Here is an 18,246-nt window from a genome sequence, read left to right as displayed (position 1 = left end):
CATTCTGTTCAAGATTGATGGACTTGTGTACCACCAACCTATTCGCGATGACAAACCTAAACAATGGACCAGAAATATCAAAGCAATCCCTTTATCCGAACTCGAATCCAAGATTCATGCCCTTCTTCAACTCCAACCCTCATCATCGACAGCCGATGACCTCACTACACACTTTAACTAAAAAATGACAGAGGTTTTAGACCAAGTAGCTCCTCTCAAACTCAAACACTTGAGGCGAACTAAATCTAAACCCTGGTTTAACGTGGTTCTGAATGAGGAAAGGCGTCAACTCAGTCAAATGGAAAGGTCTTGGAGACTAAACCCTTCGACCTTACACCTAGCACAACTTAGATCTGCTCGGCAAGCATACAAAAAACACATTTTCAGTGAAAAGGCGTCTTTCTTCCGCAGCCAACTAGATCTGGCAAAAAACAGACAGAGAAAACTCTTCAACATTGTCAAAAGCCAAACTAACTACACTTCCTCTCAAGAAATCAAAGCCACCAATGAACGTTGTGAAGAAATTGCCACCTTCTTCACTAATAAAGTCTCAAAAATTGATCAATCCTTCATCCAAACCTCTAACCCTCCTTCCCTCTTAACCTGCCCCACTCTAACCACCCCTGATCATTCAGTAAGAGTTCTTACCAAGGAAAAAAGGGCTGCCACCAGCTAAAAAACAATGCGCATTGGTCCGACTTTGAGCTATTGTCGGATAATGAGGTTTTCAATATAATTTCGAACCTAAAACCTTCCTCCCACACTATGGACCCCATCCCATCCACAATCATAAAAGAACTTAACCACACCATTTCCCCTTTCTGGACTAAAATCATCAACGCCTCTCTCACCTCAGGCTGGGTCCCTGACTCCCTTCAACTTGGACAAATCACACCCATTCTCAAAAAACCAGGGGTCGACCCTAATGATCTCAACAACCTCAGACCTATCTCCAACCTCCCATTCCTTGCAAAAACATTGGAGAAATGCGTTCTTCACCAACTCAACAAACACATTGATGAGTTCAACCTCCTCGACGCCTTTCAATCAGGATTCAGGAAAGGCTGTAGCACGGAAACAGCTATGCTCAACGTCTCTGACGATATTCACAAGGCTTTAGATGAAGGTGATGCCTGCCTACTCATCCTTATTGACCTATCTGCGGCTTTCGACACAGTAAATCATCCAGCGCTTCTGGAGACCATGTCGAAGCGCTCCCGCATCAATGGCACAGTACTAAAATGGTTCACCTCCTTCCTTCAACACCGCTCGCAACAAATTAAAATCAACTCCTGTCTCTCGAAGCCAACAAAAGTCACACTTGGGGTTCCGCAAGGCTCGATCCTCTCCCCGGCCCTCTTCAATCTTTTCATGGAGACCCTCACAATCATCTTGAAAAAAGCTGGAGTGAATTACCACATTTACGCTGATGACACCCAAATCTATTTCAAAATCAAGTCTCCCAGCGACATCCAACACCTCAATGCCACTCTAACGGAGATCCAAACTTGGTTCAACGCTAACCACTTAAAACTCAATCCAGATAAAACAGAACTAATCCTATTCTCTCCAAATAGCAACCATCGTCCAATCCAAGAGTGGCTCAATAATCTGGTCGCCCTAAACTGCCCCATCATCCTATCCGACTCAGTTAAGTCTCTAGGCATCACCCTTGACAAGAACTTATCTTTGGAGGCTCACATCAAAAACTCTGCAAAAAGTGCCCTTTTCTCTCTAAAACACCTCAAGAAATTGAAACCTTTTGTTCCCCATGATGACCTCAAGACAGTAGTCCAATCCCTAGTTCTCTCTAAAATCGACTACGGGAACGCCATCCTAACAGGGACTCCAAAAGCTCACCTAGCCCCTTTAAAGGCAGTGTTAAACATGGCCGCTTGACTTGTATCTGGAGTAAAAAGATTTGATCACATCACTCCAGCTCTCAACTCCCTCAACTGGCTTCCCATGGAAGGGAGGTGTATTTACAAACTGGCCTGCATCACACACAAAACCCTCCACGCTCCGGCCCCTAACTACCTGAACAACAAACTGGTAAGAGCAGGTCAATCCAGATCGCTGAGAAGCTCCAACTCACTCCTTCTTATTCATCCGAAACTGAATAAGAAAACCACACAATACCGATCGTTCTCTGGCAACGCTCCCAGGATGTGGAATGCTCTCCCTAGAGTCCTCAGATGCAACCCGTCCTTCTCCTGTTTCAAAAGAGACCTGAAAATCCATCTCCTTAACAAATACTTTCCTGACCAACGTCAACTAACCTAGACTTTAATATCCGAGTTTACTCCTCTCTCTTGACATTCAAGGATAGTTTGGCTACCGGACTGTGTTAACCACCTTTTCTTCCATGCTGTATTTTATTTTATCCCTTGTTTTGCTTCCTTACTGCCTACTATGTAATGCAAATTCCGTCTGTTTTTCTTTACAGTATGTATGTAAAGCGCTCTGATACCTACGGGTCAAGCTAGCGCTATATAAAACTTTAAAAATAAATAAAATAAAAATAAAGACTCTCTGCAGAACAGAGCTGGGTCTATCAGAGGGCCGGCACCGTGACCGGCTGGGGCCTTGGGCCAGAGCTCACTTTGCCCTTGCCTTAAAAACAGGGCCGGCTTTGGCGGTGGTGGCGAGTGGTGCGACAATCCTTTTTGGTGCACCCCCCCCACCACCAACACCATGACCTGCTCCTCGGATTTCCTCACTATTGCACAGCAAAAGTGCCCTTCACCTCTTCATAACACCTCTCCCTAACATTTCATTTGTTTTAAAACGCTGGTAAAGGCTGGCTTTACTAATCCACTCCATCTACATAAGATACCGATCAGTTCTTTGCAGCAGACCTATTACCTCTCTGTGCTACTTTATGGGGACTCAAAACTGCCACTAAACAAAACCCCGATCTCTCGCTCTAGCAGGAACCTTAATCACAAGAGTTACCTGACATTGATAGTGCTGACTGAAAGCTCGATGCACAACAAACTCTGCAGCAGGTGCTTTTAAATTAAAAACTATTGCTAAACACAGCGCCCCCATGAGGCCAGTGCTCCCCCTCCAGGTCAGCGCCCAGTGCGGCCGCACCAGTCGCACCACCCGAAAGACGGCCCTGCTTAAAACGTCTCAGCAAAGGTTGATTCTTAAGGCCTGGGGTGGTTACAAAACTCCCATGAACATCAGCTATGCCCTGTCGCCAAACAAAAGCTGGAAACCCACAATGCACAGAGGTTTCCAGCTCATGTTATCTCCAACCATGTGATGTCTGCTTCTCACCAGAAAACCGTGTGATCAGAGCCGATATAGTAGGCCACATGGTGTTATCGTAATTATAATATATATAATAATATAATAATTATAGGGAGATCAGTTGTTTTGTAAAGCTGTATGTGTCTCCTTTTGTTTATGTCAGAGCGTTGAGAGAAAAGGCAAAAAATAGAGCTTGATGAGATGGAGGGAAGTTTGAAACCATTTGGATTGGAGGAGTAAGCATGTCACTATCATTCAGCCACCGACCTTAGTTGTGAATTGAGTTCAATTAAAGGAATATCTAAATAGTTTGGTTATCAAAGGTTTCCTGAACTACTTTATGACCACGTTTGGCTCTCAAAGTGGAGTTGAAGGGCTTCCAAAGCACAGATCTTTGTTCAGTCACCATGTTTCATCCTCTTGAAAGGATGTTGGTTGATCAGATGAATGGTCATTGATTTAATATTTCTGATTAGTGTATCATGAGTGTCCATTTTTGGTAGTGTAATAAAACGTTTATATAATATGCTCTGCAGAAGGCGTACAACATTTGATATTAGTATAAACACTGGAAGCTAACAGAGAGCTTTTAAGCTGGCTTTCATGTAGTCTGCTATGGGAGGTTAAGACCCAACTGAGCAACTTAGTTCTATACTCTCTGTAGCCTATTAATACGTTTCTTAGGGAGACCAGATTAGACGATTTTAAAGCATTCAATGTATGCTATGATTTGGGCTCTCATCAGCTTAACTCTGCAGTTGAATTGGGGATATGGGAGGATTTTGCAAAGTATGGAGAGAAGCAGATTCACACCCTTTGATACTTCACTGGTTCCCACCTTGTGGTGTAGTAGGTAGACAATAGTCTTTTCCTCACTCCTTCAGAATGGATTGGGTGGCCTCTTCATGAAGATATGCAAGGCTGCCAGATAGGCCAAGCAAGGGCTTTATCTTGATCTTCACACCCAACTGGCACAGGGCTTTATCTTGATCTTCAAACCCAACTGGCTTAGTCCTACAGTGCAGCAGCTTGGGCAACTGAAGTTTTCCCGGGCGGTGAGTTGGTTGCAGGCCCTGCCCGGGCCAACGTAGGTGGTTGCAATCCCAATCAGGTTTAAGACAGATGCCGCCTTGATTGGGCCAAGGCGGTGAATGGTCAAACTGCAGTTGTACCCTGATCGGGCCAATGTGATAGGAACAGCAGATGCATCCCTGACCTGGCCAAAGGGTGTTGCAGACCCAATCGGGCCATTGCAATGATTACAGGAGATACAGCCAGATTAAGCCCATGCTACAGGAATTGGTAGCAGCTCCTGACAGGAACTATTTGTGGCACATCAGAGAGATCTTCTGCAGCTATGGTGACTCCTAGCTCACGCTCACCCACTCATCTCTCTCTCTGAATGTCATCAAGTCCCTGAGATTCTCTCCTCGTGGACAGTCTCTCCTTCTACAGCAGACTAATTTCCTCTCTCAACAGGCAGGTAGGTTTCTGGGCACTTTAGGCAGATGTTCAGCTCATCCAGTAGAAAGTGCAGACTTTAGGTGATGTCCACTCACCTCAGGGAGTCTGGCTGCCATGCAGACACCAACCATGGTTGCACTGCAGTTCTTTGAGTACCATGCAGAAGTGTCACTTCCCAGTCACGAAAGACCTGGAATTGAAACAAAGTTGAGTGATTTGGGTCCAACGTTTTCTGCATATTTTCTAGATAGGGTATGTAGATCCACCGTCTCAAACTGCAGACTGAGTTTGGGGTGGTTTTCCTTTCACATGTCCTTCTCAGGCGGCTCTCCAGACTCATTTTTAGGTCTCGCTGAGCCTAGCGCTTGCGCTGGCTCAGAGAGACATTTTGTATTCGGGATTTTTAAAGTGCTGCCTGTGGCCTAAAGCTTGAGTGTACGCAAGCGTGCACGCGCGCAGCCGGCAATCATTGCTGCGCGTGCACCACTCGCGTGCTTGCCACACAGCGCGTCCTGTCCTAGCGATCGCGATCACTTTCGCTTTGATCGCGATCGCTATTACTTTCGCTTTCACGGCCGCGCGGCCGTTACTTTTATGGCCGCGCGGCCAATGCTTGTTTCCTTTCCTTCCCTTCTCCAGGTGCAGAAGATAGTGCGCCGCCGAATATCCTCGATCCAATGCCTTTTGCGCAGGCGTGATTTGGCTAAATAGAAAGCACACGCTTGCGCTCTTCAGTGATATAACACCGGAGAGCAACATCAGTTTGCATGTAGAGCTCATTTCAGCACATGCGCAGTTTAGGCGGTAGCCATGTCTAACGGGGGACCTAAACTTACTCAATTGGGTTACTGGCGTACCAAGGGCTTCTATTTCCGGCTTTGGTGCCTCTACCTTTCCAAGATGGCGATGCTGGCAGAGCGTGAGTGCCTTTAAATAAGGGGATTCTTGGACATGTAATTTCTATCAGCAGTTCGTTTAACTGTCATTAAGGTGCTCCAACCACCGAGGGAGCTATGAACTATTAGCAGTGCGTCTACTGTGGGAATCACATAGATGCGGAGCCGGTACTGTTAGGAAGGAACGCACAAACCATGGGGCAGATTTACAATCCCCTTGCGCCACTTTTGTGTCACTTTTAACATGGGAAAAGTGACGCAAAAATGGCACAAGGGGCTTGTAAATCTGCTCCCCAGTTTCTGCCCACATACATTGGCGCATTCCACGATGGGGGTACAAAGTTGTATCGTGAGAGGAAATTTCACAGCTGTATAATATGAATTGCGAGTACATATCTGATCGTGTCTTACATTCATTTTCTTTGCTAGGTCTAAATTTGCAGATAAAAGTTACTCAAGTTACCGACGACATGTGATTCTCATAATATGTATGAGTTCGTGAAAATTCAGTCTATTTCGCCGAAAATATTGTCCGTTTTGTGCCCTGTGCACTGCTGTACCCCTCTTACCAGCCTTCACTCACACGCACGCACTCGATCTCTCTCTTGGCTTATACCATTCTTTTTGCTTCAGAAAACGAATCTGCTGACTTTGCCTGTCTAATACTGAGAAAGCAGGTACTGAAACAAGCTATGTTTTTTTTGCACCTCCCAGGGCATCTGTGTTTGTGTTAAAACATATGTAGCTTATATTTGCAAAAAAGAGTTTGTTCTGGTAATCACCGAGGGCAGCATTTGTATTAAAGTTAATCGCTACCCAGTGACAGGATGTAGCAAATAGGTCTCGCCTTGGGGACCTTATAAGTGTTTACCAATGCAACGGTTGATGTTGTTGCACCAAGGATATTGTGCTGCATAACTAAATACTTATAAGGTCCCAAAAGCGAGACCTATTGGCTATGCCAATGCTTGTTTTTGTAGAGGATGCTTCTCACAGCAGGTAACCCTGGGGCTGTTTCCAGACTTAAGCACCTACAATATATGCACAATGAAGTGTGAAGTTTTTTCACCTGGTGGGCATCAGCCTAACTGAATGATTAATCAGAGTTGGACAAAAGAGCATGCCTGTCCTAGAACATCACCTTCCGCAACAGAAACTGCATTCCCACCCCTCACTCTCACTATCAACCAAATTAAAGTGCGCAGGAAGAGATGATTAGCAGCCCTTGGCTAACAAAAGGCCTTTAGGAATTGCTTAAGGTAGCCCTGTTTTCATCCTCTTCACTTCAGTGCCTGGATCTTCTTCACCAGTTACAGAAATGCAGTTTATACACTTCCACTGACTGTGAGAGCAGTCCTCTATCTTGTGCAGTGCAAGACCAGGTGTTTCCAAGTGGATCTCACTGTCGCAGTTCTTAATCTTATTCACACACATAGCCCTCTCACTGTACATGTGCTATACTCACGCATACACATGGGATGCCTGGACAAAGTTCTGAGTATACATAACAGCTGAGTTTTACATAGGTCGGGTTGGTTGGCTTCACTCCCAGCGATAGGTAAATAGATTTGGGAGTACACTATTAATCTCCAAAAACAGGTATATTACCGAAATCGTGTTATGCACTATTCTCAGGAGAGGGACAATAGTTTTCTGCCAACAATATGTTAACGCTGGGTGCACCACTCCAGGTCACTGGACAGGTACAGACTTCATATACTAAGGGAAAGGCACAGGCCTCTGCGCGCATGCTAGATTACATGATGCTAAGGCCAAAATAAAAGAAGGGAGACAAGATACACAAGCAATGGGGTGCACAGAGCAGGGGGACACAGCAGTACACCATACAGGGGACATCCCCATCCTAAAAGTTGTGTTTTGTGTTTGTATTGTCATGTTGGTGTGTTATGTTGTTTTGCTTTGCTGGTGTTTTATTGTAAACTGGTAGTGTTTTTAGGTCTCCCCTGACCCAGCGCATGCGCTGGTCTGGGGAGACTTGTTGAGAGGGCTCCAAAAAGTGCTACCAGGCCAGCCTAGAGCTACAGTGCATGTGCGCGGGCGCGCGCGCCACACTTTTCCGTGATAACTTTCACTTAATGTTTGATCGCGATCACTTACGCGGCCACACGGCCGCTTGGCATAGCCAATAGGTCTCGCTTTTGGGACCTTATAAGTATTTAGTTATGCAACTGTTGCATGGCTAAACACTTATAAGGTCCTTAACTGCAATCTGCTTATGTATGCACGAGAACTGCACGATTTACCAACAAAGACTTTATGATCAGGCCCCATTTGTAAGGCTAAGAGGCAGAGTCAACTTTGGCTGGATTCAAGTCTGTAAAACCGTCAACAGCCTGCAGTGGATTCTTAGGGGCACAAGTCATAGTTGATTTGCGATCCATGCCCGAGATCTGTGACCGTGATCTGTGCTTGTGATTGTTTAACATTTTGGAGAGGTATCTATTTTTCACCCATCGTCCCAGTGACAGTGCCTTTCGATCAGGACCTCATTTAGTTTACAATTCTAACAGCACGCGTGATGGCACTTTGGGCGTTATTCCCAAAGGTAAACTTACACCTATGTGTAAGTTTGCGATTGTTTGGCATTCTCAAAGGGATTTACGAGTAGTATCTTTATGAATGTGGAGGACAATCCTATGTTTTTATGTGCGGAGACCGCACACTGGTAAAATACTCATCGTAAACCCCTTTGTGAATATCAAACCATCATAAACTTACACAAAAGTGTAAGCTTACCTTTGTGATTCAGGCCCAAAGTTTTCTGCTAAGTGTTTATTCCCTAAAATGACCTGGACACTGATGGTTGAACCCATGTGATGAGAGAAATGAATTCACACTGCACAAAACTGCATCTAGGCACACCCAGTAAAGCCTCACTTGCTACTGAGAAATCTGGTGATATTTAGGTAACAAGTTTGCATCAGGCAGGATCAGCTCATCCCACAATCTTTCGAGGTCGGTAAATTCAGAACTCTTAGTTTTGGCAATAGTACTTTAGGTTAGTTACAGCTCTTAAAATCTTCTCAAGTGTGATATAAAATGCTGTATAAGTAAGCAATGTATTATTACTACCAGACCGGGAACATTTTCACACATTTTTCTTGGAATCAATTAAACCAAACTGCAGGCCGTGCTTACTTGGAATCCGCAGCCTCTCCGCCTCTGCTGTGTTTTGACTCTGAACTGAAATCCTTTGGAAAAGGACTGCAGAGGGGGCTGTGTGGCTGTAAATGGTATTCTCTCATGGTTATTTTCTACTGTAAACAGCAGCGAGTTCTTAATTTGAAATTTATTTTTGAGAAAAAGACATCTGTTCCACAGTAACTCTCATTTCGTTTACTTGTTTTTGCCCTTTTTGAAATTAATGGTTTCCAACTGAAGTAGGCCAAAAGTTATTTATATTGCTGCACACAGGGTGCAGATACTCACTGGACAATTTAACTATACCTGTATGCCAGTGACCACAAACCACACACAGGGCACATTTAGGCATACGTTCCTTATGAACAGTTCTTGAGTTACAACCTGTTTGGCATGTTGGTTTATTTAGGGGGGGAGGGGGTGAGGAGCATGTTACCATTAATTGAAATTTAACTGTTCTTCTTCCCTTGTTCATGTTTGTAGGTAGCCATTTAGAAATGTGGCAATGTTACCAAGACAGCAGACATATCCCCCTGTAGCCTTTTCACTGCGAGGATTTTTTTCTTCATTCCAGTGCTTGTTATTTCATGAGGGTAGTGAAAGGGTTAATACCTGACGTGAAAGTGATAATGGACTGGGGAAGGATTTGTGTGTGCAACATGAATCTAAAACAGCAAGGGGCATTTTAATAATTTTTAACGCCGTCCTTGATAATATGCCCCCAAATACTTAAGGGGGTGGATTGAATGATTCCATGTCATGATTTTTCTTGTTTAATTATTAACATAAACTTATATTTACACCGCAGTCACCAGTCTGAATGCTGAATGCTGCAGTTAATCCAAGACGGCACTCAAACTCGGAAGGACTCGCACATATAGCACAGCTCCTCCTAAAGCCACGTGTGGTGAATCCTAAAGTACCTCCTAATAAGACATATACATAGAAATAATTAAATATACAATACTGTTTTACGCAGTGGTTTTTACTAGAAAGACCTGCCATAAAATTGCTATATACTCTGCCTTTCCTTGCTGCATAATTCAGTCAAATGAATTCAGTTAACCCCACTCAATCCGGTTTCCGCCCCCACTTTAGTACGGAGACCACACTTCTCTAAGTGGTGGAGCATGTTCAGAGTACCCCAGACACTGGGGGCAAAGCCATGATCATTCTGCTGGACCTCACAGAGGCGTTTGACACCATGCCCCACGGCGAGTTGCTTGAGTGCTTTCATGAGATAGGGATCAGACATTCGGCCTTAAACTGGCTATTATCATTCTTGGACATTCAGACTCAGGAAGCCTGGCTGCCGCCCCACAACGCTCAAGCTAGAACCCTGATTGTGGGCGTTCCACAGGGCTCGACCCTCATTCCTACCCTGTTCAATGTATATCTGACACCACTAGCAATTCTCGCAGAGTCCTTAGGAGCAAAAGTCTTCTCTTATGCTGATGACACACAGCTTCTGTTTGCTTGAAGGGTAAGAACTTATATGGGAAGCTGATCTCACGATGTCTTACCAAGGTTTTTAGATGGCTGGATTTGCACCACCTGAGGTGCAACCCGGACAAAACAGAGATCATGACCTTTGGAGACACCTCCCATAATTTTGTGGAAGCCTGCTGGCCAAGCAACATGCCGCACCCTGGCTCTCCAGAAAACTGCGTAAAGAACATAGGGATCAAAATAGACAGTTTCCTCTCCTTCCAACCCCAGATTCAAATCCTATTTGGGTCCTACTTCAGCGTTATCCATATGCTGATTTTTTTTTTACCTCTTCTATCTGAGTCTGCTGGTATAAAGGAAGCGCAGGCCCTGATTATGTTGAGACTTGACTATGGGAACGTAGCGTACCTTGGTCTCCCAGATTATCTCCTGAATAAACTGAAGGTGGTGCAGAACTCGGCAGGGAGACTGCTACTCAAACTACCACCTAGGTCCCACATGTCCCCACACTTAACGGCCTTCATTGGCTTCCAGTTAAAAAGAGGGTAGTCTTTAAGGCCAAGGTCTTTATGCACAAGGTATTGCACAAAATGGGCACTTGCTATCTCAGTGAGATGATCAGAGCATAAATTCCTACACGCACCCTTTGCTCTTCTTCAGCGTACCTGGCAAGAGTGCCCTGCATTAATCGTCTCAGAATAGGTGGGAGATCCTTTGTCTATCTGGGACCTCTCTACTGAACAGACTACCACCAGACCTACGGCTCGCTCACAGCCTGGATATATTCAAGAGGAAATTAAAAACCTGCCTTTTTAACAGCTAATCCAGTTGCCTCTTTGATCTCCCACTGCCTTGCGCCGGGACACTTCGCTGATTAGCTGTGCGCTTTACAAAACAATATCCCATAACTCTGGTGCGTAGTCGGGTCCCCCACAGACACATAATTTGTGGGTGGGGGGTCTCCAATTATGTAACTTAGCTTGAGTTTTTATGTTCAGTTGAAGGTTTTTAGGAGTGGTGATCACAGAATGCCAGGGAATGTATGATTCTTAGGTCTGGCATTATACAAGACCTTTTGATTTTACTAAAATTATATGTGTAATATACAAAACATATAGCTAGATTTCTTCATAAGCTGGTCTCTTATTATGCCATTCACATTTTAATTTTGCCATCTACAGCATACACAATGGGCAGTTGGTCAGCACACCCCAGCCATTAACTAATTTTTTATCTGCTGCTTTGGGAAACTGGTAACTCCAGGTGGGATACCTCTTCAAGCCATTTGGAGTGCCCTATTGTCTGTGGGCCGTGGCACAGTTACACTTGGCACAGTTTTACAGAGTGCGGATGTGCACCTGGTGAAAGTGCTGCAGTGACAGGTTAGGGGTTGCGGGCTTGGAGTACAACCTAGTTCCAGACCAAATTTGTGACCTTCATACACCTAATTGGTGTTATTTTTCCTCATTGAAGTCTCATCCTGATCCCTATGTACCAGGATTGGCTCGACCATATTTCAGGGATCACTTAAGATCTTTCCTACGATGGGGGTCTAAGGATTGTAAAATAACAATGCCTAGGGTGCGCCCCGGTATCTGTTTTTTTTAAGGTGCCCCTAGTTGAGAAACTGGGTGGCATGAGACCCAATGATCAAGCAGGACACAAATACAATGTATGAGGGTCACAAAAAAACCCAGTAGGGCTTCTTAAATCGAGGTCAGCAGTAAACTGGATTGCTGAGAATGAAACAGTAAGTTAGAAAGAAACTTATTTTGAAAGAAACTTACGGGAAGGGTATCGGACCGAGGAGCAAGGTGCAGATCTCTTGGAGGGCTGAGACGCTTGCCCGAGACAGAGTTGTTCCAGTCCAGGGCACGGAGCGAAGTTGGAGTGGAGCGGATGAGGGATCCGTCATTGGAGCTGGCTGGGTCTTGCTGCTTGCGGTGGAGGATCGGTGGAGAGGCACTGGGGATCGGAGGAAACTGGAGGCATGTTTCCGTGATAGAGGTGTGGAGTGTGAGCACTGGGGAGGGTGCTGCCGTGATATCTGCCGAGGGGCTGAGTGCGAGAGGGGAGCTGCCGAGGGGCTGAGTGCGAGAGGATAGCGTCCGTCGCTCAGTGCCTTCCTGAAATCGGATCACTACCAGTGTCATTCTCGAGCGTCGGATTTGGCAGTGGGAGTTGAGGTGTGAGGTAGAGGGCAGCGCCGAGAGCCCTCGGCCTTGCAGGAAGCCGTCCTGTGACTGGAGCGTCCCCCCTCCTTGCGCATCCCTCGTTGGTGGAAGCAGGGCAACACGAAGAAAACAGCGTGGGGACTAGGTCGCTCTGTGGAGCGGGTTGCAGCGATGAGAGGTGGCAATCACGAAGGTGAGGCGCTTTGATGTCCACTTGTGAGCGGCGAGACACGTGAGGGCAGTGACTTTCCCTTGGAGGTGGCGCTAGAGAGAGGCAAGTGATTTGGGACGAATGGGCTGATTTGGATGGTGTGCACTGAGACAGTGTCTGGAGAGTGGCTGTAAATACCAAGGATCCACTGAAATCTGGCGTTGTGTACTGTCTAAACGTTTTTGCAGGAGATGAGAAACTTGGACACCTCTATGGGCTGGTTGGACACAGGCTTGTCTGTCCACATTTGTTTTTTATCCTGGATGGAGGAAATGCTGCAGCCATTTTGGGGGCTGATTGTTGATTGAATTTAAGATAGGATCCATACAAAATGGTGTAGAAGTAATATAAAATAAAGATAGGACTCTTGCATTTAGAAAGCATTCAGAGGACTTCAACATGGGGTCTATTGCATAGAAGATAACAGAGGACTACATCTTGGAGATGGAGGAGTAGAAAGTAACAGAGGACTACTTTTCAGGAAATCTGATCCAGTAGCAGAGACATAGGACTGCATACCAGACTGTTGCTCTCTTGGCAGCCATCTTGGTGGGGGCAGAGCATTGCCAATGAGAGAATTTTTGTGACATACTTATTATTTTTATTTTTCCAATTGAAGTTTGAGAACATGAGCGAAACACTGCTACCTTTCGCATTGTTGTTTTAGACTCTTAGACTGTAGACCACGGTAAGCTTAAGAACGTTAGCCTGCTGGCACGTCTCTTAAGCTACACTCCAGACAGACACTTTGGCTCTGATAGCTGCCATAGAAACTAGAGACTGTGGCTTTACCCACAGGAGCAATTCAGCAATTATAAGGTACGAAATCTTTTAACCACAATAATGTCGGGGCATCACCTAAAACCGGAAGGAAGGAACTCATACTCAATAATTTACCCTCCCAATCTATCTAAACACACCTCCAAAACTTTTAAACATAACCTTCTCAGAACTAATCCAGAAACGCTGATACTAGATCCATCTTTTAACTTAAAAAAGGCTCGATTATTAATGACTTTATCTTCTTTACTACTAAAATGGCTAAATGGAGAAATACATTAAATAACTCGCTGAAAATACAGGAAGCGAAAAACATTCCCTATGGAACTAAATTGCTCATTACACCTTCCCGAAAGCTGAGAGCATCATTAAACATAACGTGTTATAAAAACGGCACGTTTCTCATACAAGCTGCCAACAAAGATCTGGAACGATTTGATGAATATTTCTCAATACTAAAAAAACATGTCCTTAGTAGCCCCACCTCAAGAAGAAACCAATCTAATAGGAATCCTCAACCCATCGTCTCACATGGGAACCACCAGGCTGTGATTGAAACCGACAGTGAGACTGACTCCCAACAGTCTAATCAAGTATTGACGCTAGATTGCATAAACACCAATGATGAGCCACAACCGTTCAATCAGGAGGCCAGTAATTCGCATGTTAGTGCAATTGGTAGCGCTAACACACTAATTAGCATAAACTCCAAGGACGAGCCCCAAATGGTAATTCAGGAAGTCGGTTGTTCGAATGATGGCAAAACTGGTGCCGCCAGGGAGATAGAACTCCTACAGTCGGATCATGAGTTGGCATTTGAAGGCACTTCCACCAATGATGAGCCCCAACAATTGAATCACAAAACCAGTAAGTCAGAAGATGGGTGCCTCAGCACACAGCTATCACTAGTTACCTCACCCCTTGACTCTAGCTCCCATCCTACCTTTAACATTGATTCCAACCTGCTACTGGGAACAGCCAGCAAGTTAAACAAGATAACTGGAGAGACCCGCACGTGACCGACACAGGGATCTGTGCATCTGTCTCTAGTCACAAAATAACATGCATAGACCCGGCAGAGATATACAAAGCTAACCTCCATATAGGGGTACCTACACAACCGCCCACCAGTACCCAACTTAGATTAGACTCGGAAAAGATTAGAACCCAACAAACAAATAGGGAATCTAATAATTTCAGTTTGCAATCTAGGAAGACTTACAAAGCCATGCTTTTCGCTATTAGAGATATGAAGAACCTGTTGTACCTATCAGAACAATGGCTCACAAAAATGGAGGTTCTTCAGAATTCCTCGTATGAAACACAAGTTAAACGCCGTTCCACCCCAATGGCGGCATCAAACAGAATTTACCGCCCTCGTACGCAACTCAACTATTTGACAGACAGGTGAGATATTATCCATTCTGTCTACATATGACCCTACTCCCACTTCTCATTCTAAGATAGGTGAGAACTATATCCAAACTATCCCAACGAATGCTGGTAGAACTTCTAAGTCTAACAATAGAAGGCTAAATGCTAGCAACCTAAAGAATTTGCCATTACTGCCTGGAAAGATTGTTTCGCCAATGATCAGTTCTCAAAAACACATTCGGTGCATACTACTCAACTGTCGTTCAGCGAATAAACACGCAGCTGACATAGCCGACCTCATACTAAACCATGAAATTGATGTAACCATTTTAACAGAAACATGGCTTTCTGACTCGTCCTCACCATGCTTAGACTTATTAGTCCCCCCGAACTGCCGGATTATGAGACAGGACAGAAGACACAGAATGGGAGGAGGCATTGCCTGTATACACAGATCAGACATTACCGTCACAAAAATACATTCTGACCCCTTAGAGTCTTGTGAATATCTGGGCATGTCACTTGGATCGGCAGATAACCAACCCTGTAAACTCCATGCACTCTACCACCCACCTGGTACAAAGACCATGTTCATAGACCAGATGATAGAAATCATAACCACCAACTCTAATCTGCAATCTAATGATATTTTCTTAGGAGACTTCAATATTCACTGGGAGGATCACTCTGACAGTCAGATCACACTGTTTAAAGCCTTCCTGGAAGAGCAATCGTTAGTTCAAGGATGTCATCTCCCTGCCCACTCCAAAGGCTCCACCCTAGATTGGATATTAGCAAAAGAGAAAGCGATCGAGAAAATTGTAATCACCCCCTGTGATTGGTCTAACCACCACATAATTTAATTCGAAATTCCCTTCAGAAAAGCCAAATCGACCGCACAATCTATTAAACCCAAACAATGGACCCGGGACACCAGAGGAATTAACTTGGAAAAAGTAGCAGCGCGCTGTGAAATAGATTTGCAGCCTCCTAAGAGCATGGTTGACGTCAATGACCTCACGCTGCACTATAACAAGACAATGTCAAGCATTATCGAGGACATAGCCCCACTAAAACTAAAAAGAATCCCTGACAAAGACAAAAACCTGTGGTTAAATGGCGCCCTTAATGAAGAAAGAAGGTTACTGAGACTCACAGAACGTAAATGGCGACAACACCCTTCGTCGCTCCACTTAACCCAACTGAGACCATCCAGGAAAGCCTATAATAAAATGCATTCTAAAATCTAAGAAAGACTTTTTCAGGAAAGAACTGGATAATGCAGTAAACAGACCAAGGAAACTATTCGATCTACTAAAAGAACAATCAAATAAATCTGCCAAATCGGCACCAACCATTACAAAAACAACGTTAAATAGTGAAGATTTCTCCGTTTTTTTTACAGACAAAGCCAACTCACTGGAGGGGGAGCTCAAAAAGCAGCCGAAGACATTGAAAGAGATAAGGACTTTTCAGAGGAACATCAGAATCAACAAGAATGAGAAAAACCTAAAAACAATGCTCAATGGTCAGGATTTAAGCCGGTCAGCGAACTAGACATTGCGAAGATCATGTCGACCACTAAACCTAACAACCACTACAACGATCCCCTACCGGCAACGTGCTGGTCTTCGATAAACCACCTGCTAATCCCATCATGGACAAAGGTCATAAATGCATCATTGTCACAAGGCCAAATACTGGCTTGCCTAAAAACTGGTCAAGTCATTCCTCTCTTAAAAAAACCTACAGAGAACCCCTCTGATCCTAACAACTTCAGACCAGTAACAAATATTCCCATGCTAGCCAAAGTACTGGAAAAATGTGTCCAACAACAACTGAGTCTTCATATTTCGGAATTCAATCTTTTAAATGATTTCCAATCTGGTTTCAGACCAAACCATAGTACAGAAACAGCAATTCTGCATATAGTAGATGACGCTTTATTGGCACTCGACCATAACAAAACATGTCTCCTAATCCTGTTGGACCTGTCGTCGGCTGTCGACACGGTTAACCATGACAAAATAGTAGATCGGTTGAAAAACAGAATGGGACTAGAGGGAACAGTCCTAAAATGGTTTAGATTTTTTCTCGAGAATAGATCGCAAAAATTCATAGTCAACCAAACCCTCTCAGGCCCAACCAGAAAAATATCGGAGTTCCGCAGGGGTCAACACTATCTCTGGCGCTATTTAACCTATACGTAGAACCACTAACGGATATACTACAAAAAGCGAACATTTCTTTCCACATGTACGCAGATGACACCCAGCTGTACATCAAGGTCACATCAACAGAAGAGATAAAGAACATGAACCAGGCACTAACGAGAACCATCCAATGGTTAACGGTGAACCACCTGAAGCTAAACCCTCAGAAAACCGAATTCCTATTGATTACACCTCAAAAAAGCAAATCAAATATAGTAGAATGGGCCAACACTATCACTGCTATAAAGTGTACTCCGAAGATTGTCGACTCTACTAAATCTCTGGGAATTACTCTGGACAAAAACCTGAACATGTTAGCACATATTAGCACAATGGCAAAAAACGCCCCATTCCATTTAAGCTACCTGCGAAAACTAAAACCATTCCTAAATAAAACAGATCTCAAAATAGCAGTTCAGGCACTGGTCATATCAAGGATTGAGTATGGTTGCACAACTCTGGCCGGGCTCCCCAAGATCTCAACAGCCCCACTGAAAGCCTGTCTGAATGCAGCCACAAGACTTATCTCAGGATCCAACAAATTCGACCATATCACCCCTCACTTGAAAGCCCTTAACTGTCTGCCCTTCGAAGCAAGAATTCAATTCAAGTTGGAATGCATCACGCACAAAGCATTACACCACAAAACTCCAGTTTACCTCGCACAAAAACTCATGCTATCAGGAGGGTGCCGACTCTCCAGGAGCCACGCAGACCTACTATTGAAACCGGCTCGTTTTTGTAAGAAAAGAACTTATGACCGAGCATTCTCCGGGGCAGCACCGAGAATCTGGAACGCTATCCCCCTAACATTAGAAGAATTCCATCCATCACAGCATTCAAAAAGGAAGCAAAAGCATTTTATATGAGGAAATTTCTCCCATAGGTCCATAGAGCAGAATCTTTGTCACTGTCTACAAACATCTCATGACTATTCCATGTGCCCGCTAGCCGCTCACTAACCTTATATGGGCTTGTATATATGTTCAAAATGTAGCCTATTACTTTAAACTACTCATGGTAATTCAAATGTTGACTGATGACTATATGTGTATATATTATCCTTTGATGACTAATGTTTTGTTCTAAACTTGGTAAGCATCTAATGACTTGTAACGTATAAGGTTCTGTTTCGCTGAATTGCAGCTGTAAAGCGCTCTGATACCCTACGCAGGGTCATGTTCGCGCTATAGAAAACACTAAATAAATAAATGAAAAATAAGAAGGAACTAGGGTTTTCCCCCAGAGATAAGGGTACAGGTAAC

Source organism: Triturus cristatus, chromosome 8 (genome assembly GCF_964204655.1).
Source record: "Triturus cristatus chromosome 8, aTriCri1.1, whole genome shotgun sequence".
Lineage (NCBI taxonomy): Eukaryota > Metazoa > Chordata > Amphibia > Caudata > Salamandridae > Triturus > Triturus cristatus.
The sequence above is the reverse complement of the archived record's forward strand: the minus strand, read 5'-3'. Positions refer to the sequence as shown.